Raw genomic sequence first — 25,782 nt, forward strand, 5'->3', positions numbered from 1 at the left:
ATCATACACCCTAAAGACTGCTATAACAGTAGGACCGAGCAGAGACCTTACATGGAAATTATGGACGAGCAGAAGAACATCCACACTAACCAAGAAGGATCCTGTAGCTCAGTGCCCTAACATCAGTGAGAGGAAGCTGCTATTAAAGTGAGAGATTGAGAGCCTGCAATACAATGGGACCAGTACTGAGCTGCATGGATATAATGAGCTGACCTTGGCAGAAGAGAGCAGTGTTAAAGAAGGAAAACCGCCTGCCATGATGGATGCATCCACTGAGCTGAGGATGAAGACACAAAGCCACACAAACTGGGACGCAACTGTGCCGGCTCTCTGACAAAATCCTATCAGGAGAGATGCTTGCAAACATCAACACAGCTCAACTCATTATCCCCACAACCAACATGTACACAGAAGAAGGTGGAAGCCAGGAAGGAAGTTAGTTGGTAACATCGCCTATTCTTGCTGCCTTTTATTCTTCAGCACGTACATTATCTCACACTGTCAAATTCACCTCGTTCAAAATGTCAATGTTCCTGTCCAACAAACTGTGTCTACACAGCCAGTCGGCCTCTTATCACCAGTCTTTTAATCCACTGTGATCTTCCACTCTCCCTTGAAGGGGTCTGGCATGGCGAAGTGATCCTCCTCCTCCCCATTTCTACTGTACATCATGTGTTTTGTTCAGGCACCTCATCCAAAGTCTTCATGAGCCATGATTTCATCACCACCACCAGTGAGCAGTGTTGGGGGTGGGTGGTGCCTGGGTGAGGGTATCATTCCAGTTGAGTTTTTACCATTTTAAAATGTTCAGTTTCAGTTTTTAGTTTTGATTGTTCATTTTAGTATTTTTAACTGTTACTATATGGAGGTTCTGCACAGGTATTAGAATAAGAACACAGCACCTTTTCAGTGCAGATAACTCAATAAACAGATGCACCAAAGACTAAAACTAAAGCCTGTAAATTTTATATTCCAACATATTTTATGTTATTTCAGTAAATTTTATAAGTGTACAACATTATTTCAGTGTATCATCTTTTTTTTCCCTCTCAAGTTTTTAGTTTGGTTGAACTCTGTCCAGTCACCATCTTTTACTTTCAGCTAGGATTCTTCTCAGTCTACCTACCAAAGAATACTTAATATTTTGCACACTTCTTTATTATAAAATTTTCTCCATATTTTCAGCACCACCCACCCCATCAAAAATGTAATTTCCTTTGGTGTGTATTGTAACTCATCCTCTTCGTGTCAGTTTTTATGAATGGAGCTGGTTTTATTGTGAAGACACCATCAGGTTTCACAATAGCAGACACCACGGCTGTATTCATTATTTAATCCTGGATTACATTACATTACATTGTGTCTTGTAAAACTAAGATTTGTCATCTCCCCTTTTGTCCTTCCTGGTGCTATAGTGGAACCAAAGACTGCCCAACACAGCTCTGCTTTGCAGTCATGTTAATAATTATTATTTTCCCGGGCAGCAGGCCTAACAAGCATCTCAGATTGATTCAGACTGACTGACAGATTGGCAGAATAACAGTATGAGGTGACGAAACATGGCATCCCTCTGAAATCAAGGTGAGACAATCCCTGATGCTGTTGCTATAGCGATCCCAACATGACAAATTCGTGTGACATCTGTAAAAACCAAGATGGTGGTAACCAGCGATTGCACTTGTCAATCAAAGTAATCCCATGCTCAAGGGAAAATCTGAAAACACACACACGCACACTGTCACACACAACATATCGGCACCACATACAGTGACGATGTCGCCGGCTGCCGCCAGTTGAACACTATGTTACTGTGTGACCGTGTGTGCTCATTATCTAAGCCCTCACTATAGGATCTGTGCTCACTGTGGCACACTGCCAGACTAGAAAAAGAAGGAGAAAAATAGAGTGAAACTCTCATTTTTCTGATTTTTCTGGGTGAAAGACTCATTTTTCTTGTGTCTTTGGGGGGGAAGCATAAAACAAGATAACAGAGACCGACATAGTAGATAAAACTTCATCCACAAAATCACAACATGAGGCAAGCTGAGAGCTAGTTCTGAAGCACACATCGAAAATGGAATAACCCACTGAAAAATCTGTTTTAAAAAGTATGGTATAAATGAAGATAATTCACTGGTGTAGCGTCAGTCTATGTGATTATCCTAACTCGTGTTTATGAACTGTGTCCAATGATACACCAATTAAAGACAATTAGTTCTACAATCAATGTAAAATGCTTTCCTCTGACCTTATAATCTAAGGTCAGGTGAAACAGAACTCAAATAAATCAATCAAGCCAAATAACCTTTATTGTCCCCAAGAGGAAATTTGTCTTGAACATAGTGCTGCTTGATATGAAATAGAGAAAAAGACATTCATTAATGAAAGGCATATAGTATTGTATTACTGCTAATAAAACGTCAAATAGTGATTGAAAGCATAAATGGAAGGAAAAAAAACCTCTAGCATCATATATAGCACAGGAATGAAAAACATTACCACCATAACTTTGAATAGAAGCATCCATCGAATCAATAAAGGTAAAGCATATTTATATTTGCCATGATGCTTCTCACGCCCAGCAAAACACTTACTGCTGCAATTGTAAAACAGCATTTCATAAGTCATAAACCATCATAAGTTACGTTTAGAAGAAACTGCCCTGTCCCTAGCATCCTGCAGAGTGCATACACTCAGTCTTTGAGGCAACAAGTGTTTGTGCGAGTGCAACATTTCACTACATTTCACTCCCAGCTCAGAACCTCAGCCAGATATGCTGTTTCTGGTAAACAAAGGAACCTAAGGAAGTGCTAACAGATTGCTGCACAGCGGGATGCGAGCTGCAGTAAATGCATACATCCTGCCAGTAAAACAGAAGCACACACATACACTCACACTCACAGACACAATATATGTAAAGGAGGAACAAGACAGGATGCAGAAGGTCTGTCTGTTTTGTTTCCTTTCCATCTCTTCTTCCCTTCACTTCTGCCCATTTACTCCTCCATCTATCCCTCTTCTATCAGTCCCCGCTGATCACAGTTAGATCCCCCGACTTTAATCCTGGATTAGAAGACAAATATTCATGTCATGCTGCTGTAACACTGACTTAAATGTTGATCATATTGATGGTGATCATATTGATGATGATGATGATGATGATGAAAACTCGTTTCTTACTGCTGATGACACATGAACATCTTTAATGTCTAAAACTGAATGTCTGTTCCCAAGATCTATTGTCTATTTTCTTGTCTTATTATTGCACCTGTTTTATTGATGTTCACATTTTTTGAATTTAGGGCCATACTTCACATCCCATTCAAAGAAGGTCATTATGGAAATGCTGTAAAACTTTAGCAAAGAGCTTTGAAAGGTGAAATTAATAAAATGTAAAGCCATTATCAAAGTCTAAGAAAAAGAGGAACAGTCCTACAAAGTCACTAACTGTCACTCGTGCAATTTCTTTGCAGTGTGGGTGTTAAATGATGAAGAACTAGAACGAAGCAACATCCCAGCAACCAAAAGCCTAGTATGGCTATTTTATCTTAACCCACAACAGCAACTAAAAGGTTAAAAGGCTGTGCTGTGACAGCGCGAGTTCATAAGCTAGAAAACAAAAGTGAAATAGAAAAGAAAAAAATGCTGGAACATTTATTCATTCCACACTGTTGCATGCAAGGTTGGAGCAGGATGAAGCTTATTTCAAATAAGATGGTGTAATAGAGGGAATAATGCACACTGACGCACAGATGACCATTCACACTAAAAACTAATCTCAGCTGGAATCTTTGAATCTATTCAGTTATCCAAACATGCATGTAACTAGACTGTGAGGGAAAGCAAGAAGGCCACTCATGCCTGGGTTACATGCCTGCAGAAAAAGTTCCTCAGTGGGTTGAATAAGCCAAAGCTTAAACCGTGCTGATGTGTGGCAGCAGTGAAACGCACTTCCCAGCCTATATTTTTATTATTTTAATTACTGCTTACTGCGTTGTAAACTTCTTAGAAATTCAATTGCAGAACCTCAGTCACTCAGAGTCCATTGTCACTTGTTTTTTTCTTCTTTTTTGTGTTTTAATTGTTTGTGTATTTTTACAGGTACAGTTGCATTTGAAAAAAAACAAACAGCTAATTAGTCATCATATGATTACTACGAGCAAGTGGTAATCAGATGCTAAATACTAATGTGACCGTGTGCAATAGACTGGAAATTTGAAATGGTTGCCTCAAGGACAGCAATCAGGTCTGTCTTCAAAGCAGCTTTTGTGCACAGTTTAGGTTTGTGATAAAATGGAGTCAGTTATATGCAACCTGTGATCATTTGGTGATTAACTGCTATAAATTAACAAGAAAGGACAAATCTGTTGCTGTCTACATACACAAAAAGTTACATTAAACAGATATTCAGAGTCCAGAAATTCCTCCATGAAAAGTGATGTAGTTGCTGCAAGACAGCAATTTAACTGCACAACGACAAATGGGCTTGACAGTCGTGCTTTTATATAGGAATATAACCAGAATATGAACAGTTGGGAACCAGCTGAGTCAAGCCCGCTATTGCAGAAAGACATGTCACAGTTGCACTAATTCAGATTGATAGTAACGTGTTAGTAATCTGCCTGTGTTTAGAAATTAGATGCCAATTATTTGCAAACCTTGACCATTCAGTCTGACTGCAGCCTGCCCATGTTGGAGTGTGATTGGTTGCAGTTAGGTTGCCTCCCACTCTCCTTTGTAATCTGAAGTCGTGAACAACTATTTGCAATCATTGTTTCCGACAGTTGTATAAGCAGCTATGAAAACAGATGTGTGGGACAATGACTGGTTCACTATATCGCCCAAACCCTAACATTTTGAAACGTGCAAAAATTACTATTCAAAAAAATAGAATCAAGAGTTAAATTTTGACAAAGCCTTGGTGTAGCTCTCCTCTGGTTTTCTCAGGCTGAGATCTTTGGCATATTCAGTATCTATAAAAGCATGTGCAAGGTAGATCACATTCATTGTTAATGTGAAGCTGACAGGTGTAGCCTCCTACAGTCCCAACAAGCCGTCACTCCAAACACCTCTCCCATTAATCTTCCCCCCAAAAACGCCTGGCACAGAAGAAGACGGCGTACATGTGTCGGCAGGAAGCCATCACTCACAGGCAGACTCACAGCTAGCTGAGGTTATAAATGGTGAGCAGGGGCAAAAGGCTGGTCATAATACGAGGCCAAAGTCAAATCCTTTACATACACCACAGAATTGGGATCAGGAGTAACACATGCTTATATATTGTACGAAAGCACCGAGGGACGAGCCATGAAAGGGTGACGGTGGCAGAGCAAGAGGAGGGGCAGCGAGCAGACTGATAAAAACAGAGACAGCAATGAGAGCATGAGGTATGGAGGAAGAGAGTCCAGCACCCCCTTGAAATATTCATTTGCTCCGGGTGAATAATTGATGCAGCACAGAAGACAGATGCATGGGGGATAGACAGACAAATGGATGGAAAAAGAACAAGCGGGACCGACAGATTAAGAGAGAGAGCCCAATATCGCCAGGTAGTGTAGTTACAAATCTCCCTTTTCATCTTCTCCCCTGTCACTCTATCCAGAGGGAGGCCTGGCTACACCTTCTGCACCACCTCCCTACTCATTTAATACCATCTGCTCATGTCATGCACACATCTGCTAATGGAAAGCTCAAGCCTTCACTCACCTCCTCATCTATTCAAATAAAAAAAATAAAAAAACATATTCTTTTAAAGCAGCATTACTCATGACACCAACAACTTCTTCGTCCCTTTCACACTTTTTTCTCTCGAGCATTTCAGTCTCAGAATAGCAGTATAGTTGTTGTCATATGCTGAAGCTAAATCTTTCAGCTTCTCAGTAAATTATAAAAGGTTGTAATCAATGGAAGTACATTTATAAGGTATTTCTTATTTCCAACATGAAGAAATGTTTTAAAGTTGATATACAATGCTGATTGATTTAGCCAACTCTAATTAGTGAACACAAGTGCCTGCATTTAGCTAAACAGCTATAACATTATTAAGTCATGACATTTACTGGCAAATGCAGTCAAATTACAATCTGATTTAAAAATCAATAGTCGGAAATATCTTCCTGTTTTCTGTTATTTGATGATGGATCAGTACAACTGCTACTTACACACATACACACTAAGTACTGCTTCTTGTGTACGTGTTCATGCAAGCCAGACAGACACGTCTGTTTTGCAAGTGTCGATTATACGTGGCCCTACCTGTGCACGCTTGGGTAGGGGAGGGGCTGAAACTGCAGGCGTACGCCTTACATACACCTTGAGATTTTACAGAAGAACACAGCATTGACAGTCTCACCCTGAGGGAAGAATTTATGATGCACAGCACTGTAGATGTCTTTAAAAAAAAAACCAAAAAAACCCGTGCTGCTTTCTAGCTATGAATCTCCCACTACAAGCTGCTGTTTGGAGACCCAGTTTTTATCAGCAGTCATTAAAGTCGGTTTAGGCTCAGAGCTGATGTTTACTCTCTATGCATGTTTGAGGCTCATAACAAATGCACAAAAGTACCAAGTGATACTTCCAGGAAGTGATTTGAAAATAGCACAGCAAGTGGCCTAGAGGTGCCCACAGAGATGACTTTCAAGGGGAGATTGGCCAAGTTTAAATCAGATTTTTCAGCCTATCCCAGCTGTCTTTAGACAGGAGGTGGGTACACTATGGACACCTCATTTAATAAAGACAAAACACACCATCTTTATGAGCATTTAAAAACTACAGCTCCCAGGAGGATGCCTCAGAAAGTTGGGTGGACATCTGTCTATACTGTTATGCTGTACAGCAGTGCCACAGTTAATGCATCAGGTTATTTAAGATTTAATAAGCCATAATGGCACCTGTAAGGAAATTGAATTACAGCAGTATTAGCCCAGAGAGTCTGCAGTGACACCCTGACTGTCTCCCTTCCCAACTGAATTACAGAACTAAAGTTAAGCAGACTGTCTGCTCACCAAAAAGAGAAGAAGAAATTCAAGGCTACAAGTTGAACTGACAGGTCAATGTGTCTTACTGGCTACATCAAAGCAGCCTTGTAGTATTGATTTTCTCTGTAATCCCCCACTACAGACAGACATTTACTGACCGCTAACTGCACGACAGCCCAGTGACACATTCATACTAGAGAGGAACACATAATCAAAAACAACCGCAGTGACACAAACACACAACCGCACACACAAAGACTTTCAGTGACAGCATCTAGTCAGCTGAGTTTGACATCATCCATGTGAGAAACAAAACGACGCACACATGTTTGTGCTTAAGAGCTTCCAGAGACTGTTTTCATTCCCAGCCCTTTAATCATCACCCTAACCCTTCACAGCACACGCCTGCTCTCAAACTGTGCCGTAAACTGACCTATTAAAGAAGGGAGAGTTGTCCAGAAGTGATTTCACTTTGCAAAAATGCCTTCCCTCATGAAACAGATACACACACACACACACACTTTCATACATTTGGGGAAAAAGAAATCATAAAAATTCACAGCCTTGAAAATCCTCCAAGAATAACACCACTCCTGCGCTGTATAGTTTAGATGACCATATTTAGAAAAAACAGCTTGTGGCAGAGACTCGCCTGATTGAATCATATAATTTATAACAATGCACAGCACAGTGGAATTCCCTCTAAGGCCACTCGGTACCCTCCCTTGTGTTAAAAAAAACACAGCTGAGTCTCTGCTGAGGTTGCTGCAGCTTGAGTACACTCAGCAGCACTGTTCACCACTTTTACTACATGGGAATACTTTTCATGGTTGCACATTATATCACAGTATATTGATATGACATAGCAAGTCATATTTTAACGTAAATGATCTAATTTGAAATTTAAAACCATATATAGTATAATGGATCATAGTTCAGGTGCAGATCCAAAATATACTACACTGTGATATTATATGTTTTGCATTTTACATTCTAGGAAAGTCTAATGGTGCAACGAGAAGAAATAAAGATCCAATGTCCTGCCAGCTTTTCCAGCTGAATATTAGGTTATTGGGGTTAGATAATGACTTGACAACTCCTAACCTGAATGAGAGTAGAGTGTCAGGAAGGTTGCCTTTGCACCTCCAAACAACACTTTTGTTTACTTGGGCTTTTTCTGAATATGCCCTCTGAATGACTTTAGAAGGCCCAGTTAAATGTGGTTATATCATCACACACAACACAATAACAACATCATCTAAGAGTACTTTACTGTAAATCTACCCAATAAGTTGGTTGATAAAAGGTTTTGCTCATTTCTGCAGAGAGAGAAGCCTCTTCTATTCATCTGGGAATGAATAACTGGGACCTTATTTTAATTCTGTACATGCAGTTTGCTTGCTTGAAGTGGTGGGAATACTGAAGCAAGAGAAAGTTGGAATTCAATCACAAGGGGATTTCAAGTAAAGTTCATTTCTTCTGAGGTAACATTGAGGTAACAATACCAGCAATGTGTCCTCGAATACAGGGTCCCACTAGAGCCTGGGGACGTTTCCAACTTTGATTCATCGTCAGTGTTCAGTTTTCTGTTGTGTTCAGTCAGTCAAAGACATCTGGGATCCATGAATAAAATATAGATGGGAAATGAAATTGTGTTGAATCGAGAGGAGGCCATTTACAATTTATGCACTTTTTTTGTAAATATGATATACTAATGAGTTTGTGAAAACTTTTATTTTAAAGGAAGCAACACACAGTGACTAGCACTGTTGTCTAACAGCAAGAAGGTCCTGAGTTTGTCCACCACCGGGCTGCAGACTCGTGTTGGCGTGGGTTCTCTGCAGGTACTCCAGCTTCTTCCCACAGTCCAAAGACATGCAATTAGTGGGGTTAGGTTAATTGGTGAATCTAAATTGCCCATAGGTGTGAATAAGGGTGGGAATGGTTGTCTGTCTCTCTCTTTGTTAGCCCTGTAACAGACTGTCCAGGGTGTAATCTGTCTCTCGCACTATTGTAGCTGGGACAGACTCCAGCCCCCCAACCCTGACAAGGACAAGCAGAAGAGAATGGACAGTATATGTAACGTACATCGTGTATAATCACTCCGTAAGACTGTGTAGAGTTTTTGGACAACAGGTTGTAAATGTTTTTCCTACTTTAGTTCTTTTATTTTGAGATCAAAACACATATGCTACAAAAGCAGAGACTGGCTTTAGCTTTTATTTCATCACAGTTAAATGCAGGACAGCACAAAGGTGAAGTTATTAGCACCATAGCCTCACAGCAAGGTCCTGGTTTTGAATCCACTATCTATATGGGACCTTTATGTATGAAGTTTGTACCTGCCTCCCTAGACTATCACTGACACGCCACAAATCCAGTCATACTGAATGATGTTACAAGTTCTCCACAGCTCCTCCATGCCCTTTCACATCTGCCACATGTACTGAGGGTCAATATTCTCATCTTTGAGAAGCACATGGTGCCAGTGGTGGATATGCTAATTCTTTTACTCTGTGGCTCCACGGTGTCAGGCAATAAGAAAAGGGCCCACTAGAGGACTTTGGGCCCTCAGGCCACCCTCATGCAGTCTGTTTGTTGATTGTTTTGTCAGAGACACTCACACCATCAGTTTGAAGTAGGTCATATTCTAGAGCTCTGGCAGTGTTTTTTCTTGCTCAGACGAGGAGATACCGGAACTGCTGATGGATTAAGGACTTGGTGATGGATTAAGGCCTGCCCGGCGCTCTTAGAGTAGCTGCCTGTCTCCTGGAATCTCCTCCATACTCTTAAGACTGTGCTGGGAGACACAGCAAACCTTCTGGCAATGACATGTACTGATGATGCCATCCTAGAGGAGTTGGACTACCTCTGCAACCTCTGTAGGTTCCAGGTATCAGCTCAAGCTAACAGTAGAGACACAGTCAGAAAAGATGTGTAGAGCTACTTAACTGACCACATCAATATCCCAAAAGTTTAACTGACTTAATGCTACTTCCTTAATTTTTTTTGAAGCAGTGTAAATTGCCCATTATTGTAAATGTGATTGGTTGTCTGTAACAGACTGGCGACCAGGCTATACCCTGCCTCTAACCTCTCTCTATAGCAGCTAAGATGGGTTCCAGCCCCTGAATCTGACCCTGAACTGGACATGCAGAAGAAAAGCAATGGATGGATAATCAAATATAAACGCCTCTCAGATTTCCGTACTGCAAAGTACTTAGTGTTTAAGGTGAGTTTGAGCTCTTTGTCCTGCTGCTTCTCCTTCAGAATCACTCTCTCTCTCTCCTGTTTGTCTCCTAACATAAACTTCTCTGTTATTGCCACAAACTTGGATTCAACAGTAAATAAGATTTTTTTTTCCCCATTATTTCCCCTCCTGAGAAATTATTTTGAGTACCTGTCTACCCTCTTAACGTATTTTTCCTCAATGCAGTCTGGCATTTTTAATGAATTAATTTCCATATCAGCAAACTAAGCTTGATGTATTGATCTCGTTAAGATGAGGACACCACTGGGCCTCTTTTTTCTTTTTTTTTGCCTGTCCCGTTTGGCTCTTTTGCCATCAGAATTATTGTCTAAAGACGAGGAAAGATGCCCAACAGATTTACTTTACCAAATTGACCATCCCAGCCTTGCAGTAATGGTCCATTTGATTCACCTTTTATTGTTTATTTTATTTTCATTTGCTGAATACGGGACAGACTTGACTGGGGGAAAGAAGGGGAGAAAGAAAGAGGGAAAGAAAAACAGCTGAGAAGAGGGACGGGGGAGAAGGGCAAAAAACAAAAACCAACAGAATGAGCAGAGAAAAAAAATGCATATATCGATCACCTGGATCACCTGTTGAGAAAGAAAAAAGAAAACAAGCAGAAGAGAACAAGAGTAATAGAATAAACAACATCACAATGATATATGGGAATATGACAGTAAATACTAAATATTAAACATTATTGTGCAGCACGTAAGATCAACAGAACACAGTGTGCTTTGAGGTAGGAGCCAAAAAGGGTGTAGTTTGTGGGTGTGATCACCCGTGTGTACACCTGTGAGCATGGACGCGCTTGTTTTTTTGTTTTTTTTAAAAGGTTCCTTCATGTAATAATCTGCTAGAGGGTGTGGGGGGGCCACAGCCCCGTCCTCCAGGGCATGAAGCAGGTATGGAGGAGATCAAAACTCCAGACATCCAGAGGCCCCCAGAACACAAGAGACCAAGGAAGACCAACAGAGGGGCAGCCGCGCCACTGTCCCAGAAAGAGCTGAGGAGAGTCCCAGATGAGGGTTCACTCAGCAGCCGCAGAGCAGAAGCCAGGGGGAGTTGCAGTGACGCGCCCGTGAGCTCCGCTGGCAGCCAGCCGTGCCTGAGTGACCGAGCCCCAGGCCGAGAGGCTGGGGGCACCCCACCTCCGAAGTGGCCCGAGCGAGCCCCAGGCTCCAGGCCCCGATAAGTGGCCGCCAAGGAGTGAGCCGGTGTGTACCCGGACGCCCACCCCCAGACACAAAGAACCACCAATGCACCGATATCCGAGGGAGTCCGCCACCAGCAGGGGAAGTGGTGGTGGGGGGAGAAAGGCCTCCAAACCTTGGAGGGCCTGAGATGTCCCCAGAGAGGTGGCGCCTGACACCCAACCTGACATATAGACACAGACGTACAGGCACACACAGATACAAACATCCATTCCCACCCTCATGCTCTCATATGCACTTACTCCACACTCAACCAACGTGGAGACAGACATAAAGAGACGCTGTACACACAATCACACTCCCCAAGCGTACTCTACGAACCGGGTCTAGGTACCCTTGCCCCTGGAGGGGGAAACTGCACCCAGACCCAGGTGGTGTTACCCTTTTCCCTGCGGTGGGGAGAAGCAGACCACCACTGGGCCTCTGCCTTGTTTTTATTTCTGAATAGGGAAAGGCTTCTCTCCATTGTTTTGAAGGGGACGGTAGATACAGCATTTCTGCTATTTCAAGCCTTTATTTGGATCACATAAGAAGGTCTGATTGTATTATCTCGTCTCTGGTTCACAACGATTACAACACAAAGGCTTTTGGAATTTCATATAATATTCCATCTGGTAATTCACTGTCCTGTGTTAATCTGTTATTTTCAAAAATCTCTAGCTTCCATCCCCCAAGGAAACAGATTAACAGTGTTCTCCACAGTAACCTCAGAGCTTTATATGCCCTCTCTGTCCTGCCACAGTTGCCTTTTACTAGATTCCATACATTATTTCAGCATTATCTTGCCACTGGCAATACATCCACAAACATTTATGTTTGTATTAAGTTCAAAGAGTCTTTTGATAAAACAGTAAGTAATATTATCTGTGACACCTCTTGAAGTCTGTGCAAAACTCTCGCAGTGGATAAAATACACAGAAGATAGCGACAGAGCTGCGTAAAGCCAGTGATGGATAACCAGACAAGCCAGAAATGACGGCTGCATTGTTCACACGGAAGAGTGTGCACACAAAGGTGGACACATACACACACATGCCCAAAGGTATAGGGGTCCCCAAGCTAGGGCCAACAAGGAAGATTGAGATATCTGTGTGTGTGTGTGTGTGTATGTGTGTGTGTGTGTGTGTGTGTGTGTGTGTGTATCGAGGGAAAGTGAAATGAGGAGATGAATGGCCAACAATTGAATAACCTTGACCTTCTCTGCAGATATCCTTTATTAAAAATCAAGAAAAGCCCTTCTACCGGGAATAACAAAGGCAGAGAGTGAGACTGTGTGTCTGTGTATGTGAGAGAGTGTGAGTGTGTATGATTGATGTTACTGGGTCTCTATCACCTAAGGTATAGTCATGGTCCAATGGGTTTCACACTAGAGCATCATTCATTGCAAGAACCCCCAATCTTTCTCTCTCCCGCACTCTCTCTCAAAACACACACAAACACACACACTTCAAATTACTCCTGTACCTCAAATAAGGTCAAAGCAAAGCTAATAGCAACATGACCTGTTTAAACAGAGCAGAGTCACCTAAAGGAGAAGAGACAAAACAAGAAAAAGAAGGAAAAAGAAAGAAGCAAAGAGGATCGGAAGAGAAGAATACAGGGAAAACAAAAAAGAACAGAAAGGAATACAAGATGTTAAACAACAAAAGAGATGGAGAAGAGAAATTTGTGGTGCAGAGGAATAAAGAAAAAATGAGGAATGAAAATTAAAGATGCAGACAAAGAGGAAGAGGGATGAAAAAGAAGGATGACTGAAGAAAATAGAATCAATACAGAAGAATAGAAGAGAAAGAAAACAGACTCAAGACAAAGATAAAAAGAGAAACAAGTAGAAAGAAATGATGGAAAGGAAAGGAAGAAGAGGAGAAAGTGGTTAGGAAGATAACAGATAGACAGATAGACATTCACCTAATGTATATACCATATATATATAATGTTCTTCCTCTACATCCCCCCCGCCCCGGCCCCCTTTTTGGCACATGTCAAGGAGCGTGTCAGGTTACATTTCAATGTGTGTTATACTTGTATAACTATGCATGTGACAAATAAAGAACCTTGAACCTTGAAGATAGGATGGGTGTCTATGATAAATATGTATTATAATAGATATTTAGTCACAAAAGTGTTTTACGGGATGACACTTACAAGTCTTAAGGCATCTAGATATAAACCAAAAACCAGATATTTTTGGATAAAGGATAAAAGGGTTTTATTTCTATTTGTTATTCTTATGGGCAAGAAAAGGAGCAAAGAAGGAAGAACAGATATAACACGTGCCCAGCCTCCTCCACCATCACTCACAAAAACACTGAGCAAGCTGCATATCGATGTGGACATCCATACGCATGAGGTGACTTTGCTTTACCCATCTGCCTCTGCAGGAAGTGAAAGTCATATTCAAATATTCATCTTCATCAGTCCCCCAAGGTTTAACCTGTAGATAATGAGCTTTATTAGTCAGTCTATTAATGGTGTCTCAGCTCTATTAACCTGGGGAAACTTAAAGTTGAGTAATACACCATGAGGCAAAAAGTCACATGACTACAAAGGGCATTAAACACTATATCTGTTTTCTATCAAACTTTTTGTTGGTAGATTTTTCATATCCATGCCATTTGTGGCCAAATGATCACTTCTTGCTGTGCATTAATTTCTCTTGATGATTACAGAGACCAACTTTAATTTAAAACAAACCAGAACAGATGATTTAATCAAGAATATATTTGCAACAGGTCTTACACAATACAATTTGCAGCAGTTTTCTTTGCAGAGTGCAAAGGTTTAGGTATTTAAGTTAATCATACAAATATGCTTTACTTAGGTTTGAAACATGCAATTGGCTGTAAATTGAACTCAATTTAACACAGAAAATAAAACCTGTCTAATTTCCTCTTGGTAATTTTTATCTAGTTGGAATGTCAGATGAAGATGTTGTCAGTAGGAATGCACAGCTTGTTTGGAAGGGCTGCCAGGAGAAATCCTCTTCTCTCTACAAAGAACATGGCTGCACACATTAAATTTGCAAAAATTCCATGCGTATAAACCACAAGATTTCTACAATAATGTACTTGGACAGGTGAGACCAAAGTGGAGATATCTGACATAATGCACAGCCCCCCCCTGTTGTAAAAACAAACAAACAAACAAACAAGACTGCATGCTTGTGGACGGGTGATGATTTGGCCTTGGTTTGCTGCCACAGGACCTGAGCACCTTGCAATTGTTAAGTTGCATTAGTTGCAACATTAAGATCATCTGTCTGCCAGCTAGAGCTGGACGGAAACTTTGTCAGCAGGATAATGATACTAGGCACAGCAGCAAATCAACAGCAGAATGGATAAAAATAATAATAATAATAATAATAATAATCAAGGTGTTTCAATGGCCAAGTTCAGACCTCAAAATGACTGAAATGCTCTGGCAGCAACTTAAGAGGACTGCAAAGACTCCTGTGAAAACTTTGTTTTTTGTTGTCTTTTTATATGACAGTGTGATAAAAATCTGCAGCCACTGACAAAGACAAAGTTAAAAGGTTAAGTTGGGAACATAAGGAGGAAGATAACCGGTGGTAAACTGACAAACCAACAACTGAAAAGGAAAACAAAGGATAATATATACTTATGATGTTGAAATAGAGCAGATAATAAAAAGGAGGGAAATAAACAAAGACACCAAACTAAAACAGGTAATGACAAACAGATGATAAACACTAAGAAAAATAAGAGAAGTTGTTAAATGAACTACAAATAGGAACCAAAACTTAGAGCTACTTAAGCCAGACATCATCACAAACCCTATGCTCTGAGCTCATCTTCAGTCACTACCCCCCCTCTATCATCACTGAGGACATTTGTGTTGTCTACATATGACATAGAGAAGATGAAGTGAGAGGGCGTTCCAGGGGAAGCTGTAAGCAACATCACACAGGTGTAGTGTATGCAGAGGTTTTTCAACCAGACAGCTGCACTTCTGTTGGAATTATTTTATTGATTGAATAGAAGATCATCCTGACTCAGCCGTAAGCATCACTATGAAAAACACAGCTTAATTTATGGAAACCTTTATAGGGCCATCAGTATCAGCAGCTGTGCTCATGCATGGAATAATATATACAGCACTTCAATAAAGTCTCATTCTTTGCAGCTTTGTTGATCTTTTCTTATCTAAAGATTTTTCTTTAGATAAGAAACGCTCTGTCCCATCAAGGCTGGTTCAAAAATATATAACTGCACTCCAGCATAACCACATAGCTGCTCAAGATGCACAAGATGACTCTTCATTGACTTTGGGTTACATAAAGTTGCCTCCTTGTCAATTCAATCTGCTCAAAAAAACTGAAAGATGCCTCATGCCACTGTGAGTTGAGATATACCACCACCAAAGTAAAGATCCTACACAACTAGATTTAATAAGATGAAAAGTTTGCTTTCAAGTAAACAAAACTGGGCTGTGGTAATAAAACGTGTTACAAGATCGTGTTCCTTCAGTAGCTATTTCCTAGCGGTATTTTGTGTCTTATAAGTTAAATAGGCCTATCTAAATGCCAATTTCAGGACAGTGAATTTCACAAGTTAAAATAATGCATTACATGCCTTTATTGAGCTACTGCACAGATTGTATATAAAAGACAGGCACTAAGGATTAACTTGCTGAGTTATGTTGTAAAGACTAAAGGTGAGCATTGACATAGTCATTAAGGTTGGGCGACTGGACAAATATATCGACCATCGACGATAGGCTGAGCCTTTCACAGATCGTTTTTACAAGAGCAAATTATTTATTTATTTATTTGCCCATGAATAAGTTTGCTAATAGTGTTGGTTGAAGCTAAGAGAAGCAGTCAATGGAAAAATAATAGCGCTGTTTTAACGGCACCCTCTTTCAGCTGCGAACAATTGCATTAAACACTACATTTGGGTTAACTCTAACCCAAAAGTAGTGATTCATTTACTCAGGCTCATAACAGAAAGAAAGAAAAGCAGTGTTCAGAAAAAACCCCAAAACATTTTATTTAAGTAAAAACACAATGGTGGGGAGGGAAACAAAGAGAAACTGGCTTCTATTTTCCACTATAACAGTGTTTACAGGGCGTTCCAGTGTTTATCTGTCCTACACACTCGACCAAACAACAAATACAAAATTAAACAAAAAGTTAAAAACCAAAATGTTTCCTCCAGCAAACATTAAAAAAAAAATTCTAATGTAAAGTTTTCTTTAGTGTGATTTGGCGCATCTCAAATAAATAAATAAAGGAATGAATGAATAGTCCAAAAAGTAGCTATATTAAAACTGACACAAACAAGAAATGAAAGAAAAATATTCCCTTCAAACAAAACCTAGAAAAATCAATCCGTGCAGGATTATGTTGCTCCGCCCATCAAAAACTCTGCGCCTGCGCAGATATATCGACTATCATCGGTTATTGGACTGACGAATGTTGGTTGCAAAGATTTTACATAGCAACCAACCTTAATAGTCATGCCATCTTGGGGTTTTGAAACCAGACATGGCAGGCGAGGGGTAGATCTGACAGAGAAACTGAGGGATAATGCACGCTTAAAGGCTAGCAACTAGCATCCTTCTTGACATTAATGGGGACCGACATTTACAAAATGCACATACTGTACTCAGCGTGACTCAAAATGAGCCCATATTCTTAGCAGGACAGTGTTTGACATCACACAGTAAGAGAGCAGAGGGTCACTTTTTCCACAGATTTTTATAATAGTAGATGCATTTTGGTAACGAGAGGTGTTGCCCCTTGGTGGTCATTAGAAAGAATGCAGGTTCAGGTCTCTTCACCAGTGACTTCAGTTTTGACACATGGAATCGATGTGTAGTAAATTTTAAAAAGCCAACATTGCAGTTACTCAAGCTCAAATCTCAGTTTCTGTTCCCACTAGCTGCTAACAGCTAATAACTATGAGGGATATGCCTTAAAGGTATATCATATTGATAGCGGATCGCACTCGTATCACAAACAAACCAAACAACCAAATGTGATTTGTTTGGGCAGCTTGACTGAACATAGGTTTGAAAATGCTCGAAGTGGGAGCAAGTTAAACAAAGACTTGCTCTGCTTTGTCACCTGCAGCAGTGTACATTTTATACACTGCAGATTAAACCAAGAAATGATTGTACAGAAAGCATTCATGTTTTGTGAGCTCACAGCAATGAATGGTAAATCTTCATGGATACATCATAGAAAACTGTGGGTACGCTAAAATTTAAACCCACAAAAAAATAGTTGGTTTAATTTGGTACACATCAGGGAAAAATGTTTTAAAGAAAATGTAGGTACTTTACACCGGTTGTGCAGATGAAATCACATTTACTGTTGTCATAATAAGACAACCTATAGGAATTAGATACTTAATTATAATATATTCAAACTTCCCCTCCAGCTCTACAGGGTTCAGATCTGGAGACTGTGGTGGCCACACCAATATATTTAGAATTCTGTCTGACTGCTTAGTCTTTAAATGTTGCTGACACATTTTGGAGGTGTGTTTTGGGTCATTATGCTGTTGTGGGTTGAAACTGGCCTTAATCATATGCTGTCTGAATGGTTTTGCAAAATCTTGTGATAGCTCTCCTTCCTTAAGGTCTCTTCCATTGTGTATGAATCTGCTATTTTACCACCTCCAAAGCTCCGGAGACCACCATGCTTCACTGATGGTTTTAATAACTGTTCTTGCATATTTTTATTTATGTCTCACAAATGTTCTTCTGTTTGATCTGGAGACCTCATACTTGGATTTACTATCCACAACATCCTCTTCCAGTCCTTCAGTGTTCAATGTCTGTGTTCTTTTGCCTCAGTCTTTTTCTTTTTCTTGGCAACTTTGCTAGGAAGTCCAGTGTCCTGAAGTCACCTCTTCACTGTTGATGCTGACACTGGTGTTTGACAAATACTATTTAGTGCAGCTGACAGTAAAATACAGTAGGCATTGTTGTCTTAAACTACACACTTTCAGATATGAGCCTCCCACTGCTGTTTGCGCTGTTCACTGAATGGAGTAGTTAGCAAGAATTTTAAGTTTCTTGCAAGTTTCACATTTTTATTATAGTCAATAGACACAGAAGTCCAAAGAGTCTCTCCCATGTCCCAGATCTGCTGTTTCTTTTTGGACATTTTGCTATTGTTACTTTTAGACAGAAAATGTGGAGAAATGCTAGATAGCTGGGTCAACCAAGCACTTTATAATATGTTTCCCAATCACCAATTCATGCACCCACACACGCACACAAAGACACAAGGTGCTTAGCTGCAATCAAGATCAGCAAGGATTTGTTGTCTTGGCCAAGGAAAGTTTGCAGCATGGTGGGGCCAGGGACTGAATAGCCAACCCTGTGATTACTGAGTCATAGCCTCTAGATAACAAAGCAGGGGAATGACATGCAGTATGCCAGGAATTGTACCAGGGACTGGCTGCTGAAGGAACACCCGCAACCTTAATCACTTGTTTATTACTGTAATCAAGACAACAAAGGTTTTCTAATCTTAAATTATGTAGTTTCAACCTAAACCACAAAGTTTCCCTAAATATAACCAACTTGCTTTTGGCTTAAATTGAATCAAACTATTGCCATAGCACTGATTCATCATTAAAAGGCTTTATTACAATCATGATTTAAAGGATATGATGTTTATTTCCTGGTACCAGTATACTGCAATCACATGTTGAGGGCCAAATTAGAGTTGAAGGGTTTGTTACAGTATCATTCAAACTAACTATACATCAGATGCTTGGCTTTGTTACAAAAACAACAAAATCTTAAAGTGATTCTTTTAAGCAGTTTGATGAATTCAGTCAGCTAAGCCTGATGTTTCCTGGGACAGAGAAACTATTCTTTCTTTGTGTGCTGACACAGCTACACTGACACGTCTGTTAGCTGTGTGCAGAAATCAAACCATTATTAAACTCTTACAACAGGACGCTGTATTATTAAAGTTTTCACTCCAGCCCAGACAACCCGCGACTGATTATATACTATCCTACAGCCAACAGAGGGGTATGCATGTGTTTATGTGTGTGTGTCCTGCCCCAGTGGTGAGTACCATCACATGTGGTCTGCATTAAAATGCTATTGTGTGTTATGAGGCTGCAAAAGGTTGTCATGCCGACTGAAATCACAATCCCATGTTGTCAGCCTCTTTCTTTTATTGTTGGTTGGCTTCCAATACTCTGCATGCATGTACTCATGTGCACACAAGCCCCACGGCACGCCCTTAACATGCCTGCTTAGTCCTGAATACACTTCAACACACCGCCGCACAAAAACAAACAAATGAATTTAAACATTGCGCCGAGGTTAGTTTGTCTAATCACTGAACAAGGTTCCCTAATAGCTTGAGCACAACAGTTTTTATTAAAGCTATAAAAATGTTAAACAAAAAACTTTTGCTGTTGGTTCTCGGGAGCTGAACTGATTTGGACCTGTCCTCACTTCCTCCTGTCAATAACAGAAAGCTACTGGATGTGCTTTGTGGAGGAAAACAGGTTTAGGATCAACAATGAGTTTACTCTGGAAAACAAAGTGAGAAGTGTTTGGGATTCTCCACTGGAAATGATGCTTGTTTTCTGTCTACTACTGCATGCAACAGTGTGTTGCAGTATACTGTAATTGTGTACATTTGTAGTATGTATTGCATTTGAAGTTAATGGATGATTCTAAATTGGCTGTACAGTAGATGATAGGGGTGTGAGGTGCGTGTGTGTGTGTGTGTGTGTGTGTGTGTGTGTGTGTGTGTGTGTGTGTGTAGGTGTGTGTGTGTGTGTGTTTTATCATATTGGTTAACTTTAACTTAGACTGTGAGGTTATTCTACACCTAGCAAAGCATTTTACATTCATAAGACTAAAAACACAAAAGCAATAGAAATAGAAAAACAGTAACAAATAAAACAATAATTAACCATCAACCATCAAATCTGCAGACATTTTTGTTTTGATAGCTGTAAATCTACATACTGATCATTCAGGTGTGAGGCTGTTTTGAAATGCTCAACAATTGTGGGACTGGCTCGCAGTGGCAAATGGGGTTTGGAGTGCAAGGCTTAAAAAAATAGCATGAATGAAGATTGCTCATGCTGTCGTGATAACCTTTATTTCACTAAAATTAGTTTTGAACTTTTTTGAACTTCTGTAGGGGTACACGCCAGAAAAAGCCTGAGTACCACTGACACAGAAGCTGAACTATTGCAAGTCACCTTTTTCAAAATCATCTGGCAGATATTATAATGGAATGTAATTTGATGTTTTGACTTTCTACACTCTAAGAAATAAAATGTTGTATTTACTCCACCCAGTTATGTCAACCGGTTCCACACAACTGGGTTAGTGAAATATAAAATGTATGATATATTTAATTTGAACAAGAAATTTTAAGTACATCTGATAACATTTGGATAATTAAATGCAAATCAAAAGAATCATGTTGTATTAGCTGAATATCATAATGTTGATCTAACTAACCTTGTTGATTTAAATTGAGAAGACTAAATAAAACCTACTCAACCAAAACAAGCTCTACTTACTTTAAGAAATAACATGTTGTATTTACTCCACCCAGTTATGTCAACCGGTTCCACACAACTGGGTTAGTGAAATATAAAATGTATGATATATTTAATTTGAACAACAAATTTTAAGTAAATCTGATAAATCTACTCACCCAAAACACGCTCTACTGAAACTATAGGATTAAATCACTTTAACAGAATTGCAACTTATTCTATTTAAGTTTGTAAATTAAAAAAATTGAACACCAGTTTATTCAGTTAACCTAACTTTAATAACACTTTGTGTAAAACTTGTTGAAGCACACTTTGAGCAATTCAAATGCTTCTAGATCTTTTTTCTTAAACAATCTTTACATATATTCAAGTGCATTTTAAGTGCAGGAAGACAAGATAAAGAATGTCATGTTAAACTGAAATGATTAAAACTGTAAAGTGTTGTGATTCCAACATTTTTAACATTAACATGACTTAATGTAAACTTGATTGGGCTACAATGAAAAGCCCACAATACAGCCCTGCAAACAGCAGGTAGAAATTACTTTAGTGTCATTTTTGTCCATGTTTACAAAAATAACCTTTGCTTCAAAACTTAAACTGAAGTCCAAAGTTAGGAGCAGTCTTTTTCAGTGTAGTTGGATGTTGGTAAAGGTTCAAGAACAAAGAACGCAGAAAAGTGAAAGGCCTTGCAGAAGTTCTTGTGGCAATTCAAACTGAACAGTTTATGAAGTGCAAGGAGAAGGGTTCGAGAACCTTAAAGTTCAGTGTCCTCTATAGTTCAGTGCAGGCTGTTTCACTCAAGCAGTTTGTTTTTCAGAACCTGCACCTTCATGGATAGGTTGTTCCCATCCAACTCCATCAGCACCTTCTGAAGAAATTCAAATGTGTATTTCAGGTGCTTTGGGTAGCTCAGATTTAGACTGTAGATTAATCCAAGCAGGAGGGCACACCCCTTTGCCACATCACTAAGAGCTTGCAGCACAGTGCATCCTTCTACGATGACACCAATGTCCTCAGGTGTATCTGCAGAGTTTGCTCCTTCATGTCTGAACAACATAGACTCCCAAAGTCAGCTTCTCTGTTTCTCTGCTTGCTCCAAGATCCACATAAATAAAAATAAAAGAAAAAGATAAGTTAATTGCGTACATATACATATGGACAAGTAAGTCCACCTTCCATTTCCAATCCCAAATTAAAAAAAGGAAAATAGCTGATCATTTTCCTTTTTTAACTTACCAAGAATTCCTTGAACAGGTCATCTGGCTTTTCATTTAAGTAGAGACAGACAGCTTTCAGAATGCATTCCCGTCGAACATCAATGCTGGGATTCTGGTGGAGATAAGAACTCAATATGAGGGAAGTTTCCTATTTTGGTTCCTCTTTACAAAACAAAGTCAAAAATATTAACACATAATCCAGATAAGTGATTAAGCAATGTTTCATAACTCACATCAGTGACGTGCAGTGAGGTTCATGATTGGTAAGGCACTGACTCCTCTGAGTCAGATAAACAAATATATGAACTCAAAAATCGAAGCTTTTCAATTTTGACATTACGTGAAAGCTTTCATTTTTGCTTTAATAAATTCTAGATTGTTCAACAATATATTTAATAATTGTGCCCCTAAAAATATTCAAATTAAATAGAAGATTAGAACTGGGCAATATGGACTTAAAATCCTATCATGACATTTTGTAGTATTTTTTGCGATAACAATAAGTCTGTGAAGGTTCTCAGTCATCCAGGTCATCGTAGTCTAAGGCGCTTGGAAAGAAAAGTGAAGCTTCTTCAGTGAAGAAGCTTCTCGGATGAGAGATGAAACGTCTTCAAGCAACTTAAAGAAGTCCAGACGCTTTTCTTTCCAAGCTTCTTAACAATAAGAGTTACAATAAAAGATCATAATAGTATTTTTGCCTATAAATCTATCAATGCAGCCTCACAAATACAAATACTGCAAATTAAACTTAGCAAATGTGCTATTTAGACAAACCAGCAGTTATTTATCTTGTTGAATTGATAATAAGTTTGACATTAATGGAAGTAATAGTCTCAACTAAATTATCATATTTTTTTTAGAGGTTTGAAAGCAGTCTATCATTTTAATCACATAGGACGTGTTTTATCACAATATTGATAAGCGATGCAATAAGTGCCCAGCCCTACAGAAGATGCATTAAAATTTATTTACGTTTGGTGTGTCTCATTTTTTGTGTGTAGTAAATAAATTGGTCAAATGACCTGGAAACAATTATAGAAAAATCATTCATTTTACATCAATTTATTAATTTATAAATAGGAGATGCATTAAAATAAAATTGGTGCGTCTCATTGCTTAGGACTGATTTGGTGTCAATTTGTCCTTTGTGAAATTTACTGATGCTCCCTAAGAGTGCTGCTTTATCCACTGTGTCAATGGCGCTCTCAGTGTAATGTGATTACACTGTGAATCCATATACGTGTACCTCTTATACATGTTGCCTTTAGGGTTCAGCACTGCCCTCCATCAGCCTCACTCCATGCATTTTTGCAGCACATTTATGACCAATAACATTAAACATGTAACACAGATTCGTCAAATACATTAGGTAGTCTGCAAGTCATCATCTGTATTACATGTGTAATCAAACATGTACGTTGGCAATTTAGAGAAACAGCAGTGGGATTGCGCATGTGTGTGTCTGTGGTGAGACACAGCATCATCATTGCCTCCTCTCAGCGTTTTACCTTGTATTTGAACAGAAAATCCGTAATGACAGCAATTTTGACCATAAAAATATTGAAATCACACAGAAAGCAAATTTAAAATCTAGTGTACAAATTGAATTTCTCTTTTGTTAGTATTTTACTTCTCATTAAGGTGCCTCACTTGACTGCATGTCACTGATTCACATGTATCTACAAAATATTCAAATTTACACATATTCAGTTGAAAAAAAATTCTGATTAATGACAGACACAGAAGTTGAAGAAGCATTCAAATAATTTCAGAGCTCAATCAAGGTCAACTAAAATACATACCCTATCCATGGCTGCCATGATTAAGTTGATATTGCGTTTAGCTGTTCCCCCCTTCTTTTTGAACACTAAGGTGGTCAGCGTAGTGGTCCAGCTTGGCCATGAAAGTCGACAACAAAGGGACCATGGTGATGCGGGCGAACTCCGCAACAACCTGAAACATATTAAAAATTACAACTAGAGAGTATTCTCTATTAATTTGATTAGAGGCCACATGCAAGAATGTTACAACTTTCAGTCAAACATTTTGTATCTTTTAAAATTAACAATTTACAGTACTTTGTTCTTCAAATACAAGTTCTTATGAAAATGACTTCCAATAACAAAGTTAGTAAGAATTACCTCAGTCTCTGAAAACAGGGCAGGCCATCTGTTTTTGACCTCTGCAATGAATGGCATGTCTTTGATGATTTCCTGTCTTCGGTAGCGATGATAGCCAATGGAAACTGATACAAGGAGTTAAATGGATTATATATAACAGTATTACACATTATTCTGCACTTCAATGACAACAGATGAACGCATGTCTTATACTTTACAAATCAAAATGTTAATCGCTTAAATCCCTGCGTTTGACACTAAACCAGAAATCAACATGGAGTCGAATTCTTTCAAACAATGTAGCAAGTTAATTGAGGCACATTTCTAAAATACACTATACATTCATTTCATTCTTCAAACTACAGGATCGCTGGCGCTCCCGGTGGTCATTACTGATGTCAGGGAGCAGGTGCGGTAGATGTTGGGAGTAATTTTAAAACTGTCGGTCTTAGTAGGCAAGTCTCACCTTAACAGGAATCGCAAAAGATTTTGGAAAATTACACCGAAGCAGGTTCAACAATATTTGTTAAATGTCTTCATACTTCTAACACGTGAGAGAGGTATACAAACTAGAGTGTTAAAAAATTTACCAGGCATCATTTGTTTAAAAAAAATGCAAAAGTATTCCCGAAAGTGTCAGATGTTTATCAGTTAGTATACATTAATCAAATTTGTCATCCTTAAATTGTTGTACTTACCAAATAATCCTCAGATGGCGATGGATTCTATCCAGGATACTAAGCATATGCAAGTCTCAGTTGAAAATGGCGGATGATCAAACTTCCACACTGCACATGTGCAGACTTAGAAGTATGGAGAGCCTATTAGGACAATCCTCTTTAAATTAAAGTGCTCTTCATTTTAAATGAACTTTTTACGTTGGATTTAATTTACTGCATTTTGTTGTATTGAAATCTTATGTTGTTAATTAAATTCAAAACAACATACTTGTGTTTAAAGTTAAAAATCAATTGGTGGCATTAGTTTTAACATAAAACATTTACATAATGCTACCAACATCAGTGTGTCATTTCTTAGAGTGTAGAAGCAATTTCTGCTCATAATTACCTGGAGTAGTGCGCCAACACAAAACTGACCAACAAGGGTTTGATCTGATCCCAAATGGCATTAAAGTTAAAACACAATCTGGGATCAGAACTGATAAGACCCGGTTAAACAAATGTCCCTTCATCTTGGATGTATTAAGATTTAGCTTTAGGTAAGACCACCATCAGAATACACACTCCTGATAACGTCCTATAGAGAAGAGAGAAACGTGGTTATCGACTACAGTCTTTAAAAATTTGTAAATGGGTGTTTTTATTATAATATTATTTTGTTTTTTGTCTTTTTTAAAGCCAAGTAAAATAATAATACCTGGTTATCCCGAGTACCTGAGAAAGAACATGAAGTCCTGACCACCTTGCACAAAGTGACAGGCCACAAGAAGACAACTGTTCCCCCTCAGGCAGAGCATGCA

The 25,782-nt window shown here is 39.2% G+C and overlaps 1 protein-coding gene and 1 long non-coding RNA gene across 4 annotated transcripts in view; both read right to left on the reverse strand.

Moving 5' to 3' along the window:
• The window catches only part of atrnl1a (attractin-like 1a), a 342,626-nt gene that overhangs the window by 300,857 nt on the left and 15,987 nt on the right, over positions 1-25,782 (reverse strand). The gene's annotated exons all lie outside the window — the stretch shown is intronic.
• On the reverse strand, positions 21,190-25,389 carry LOC146695117 (uncharacterized). 2 transcript variants are annotated; one of them, XR_014923525.1, is made up of 5 exons: positions 25,001-25,389; positions 24,324-24,427; positions 23,985-24,135; positions 22,202-22,294; positions 21,190-22,054 (listed from the first exon to the last, which is right to left on the reverse strand). It is a non-coding gene; the product is annotated as an uncharacterized LOC146695117 (long non-coding RNA). The 2 variants fall into 2 exon arrangements; XR_014923524.1 differs by having other exon boundaries at positions 21,190-22,058.

This window comes from Copadichromis virginalis, linkage group LG13 (assembly GCF_057382275.1).
Source record: "Copadichromis virginalis isolate Kocher_CV1m ecotype Utaka linkage group LG13, C_Virginalis_male_GT1.1, whole genome shotgun sequence".
NCBI classification, from domain to species: Eukaryota; Metazoa; Chordata; class Actinopteri; order Cichliformes; family Cichlidae; genus Copadichromis; species Copadichromis virginalis.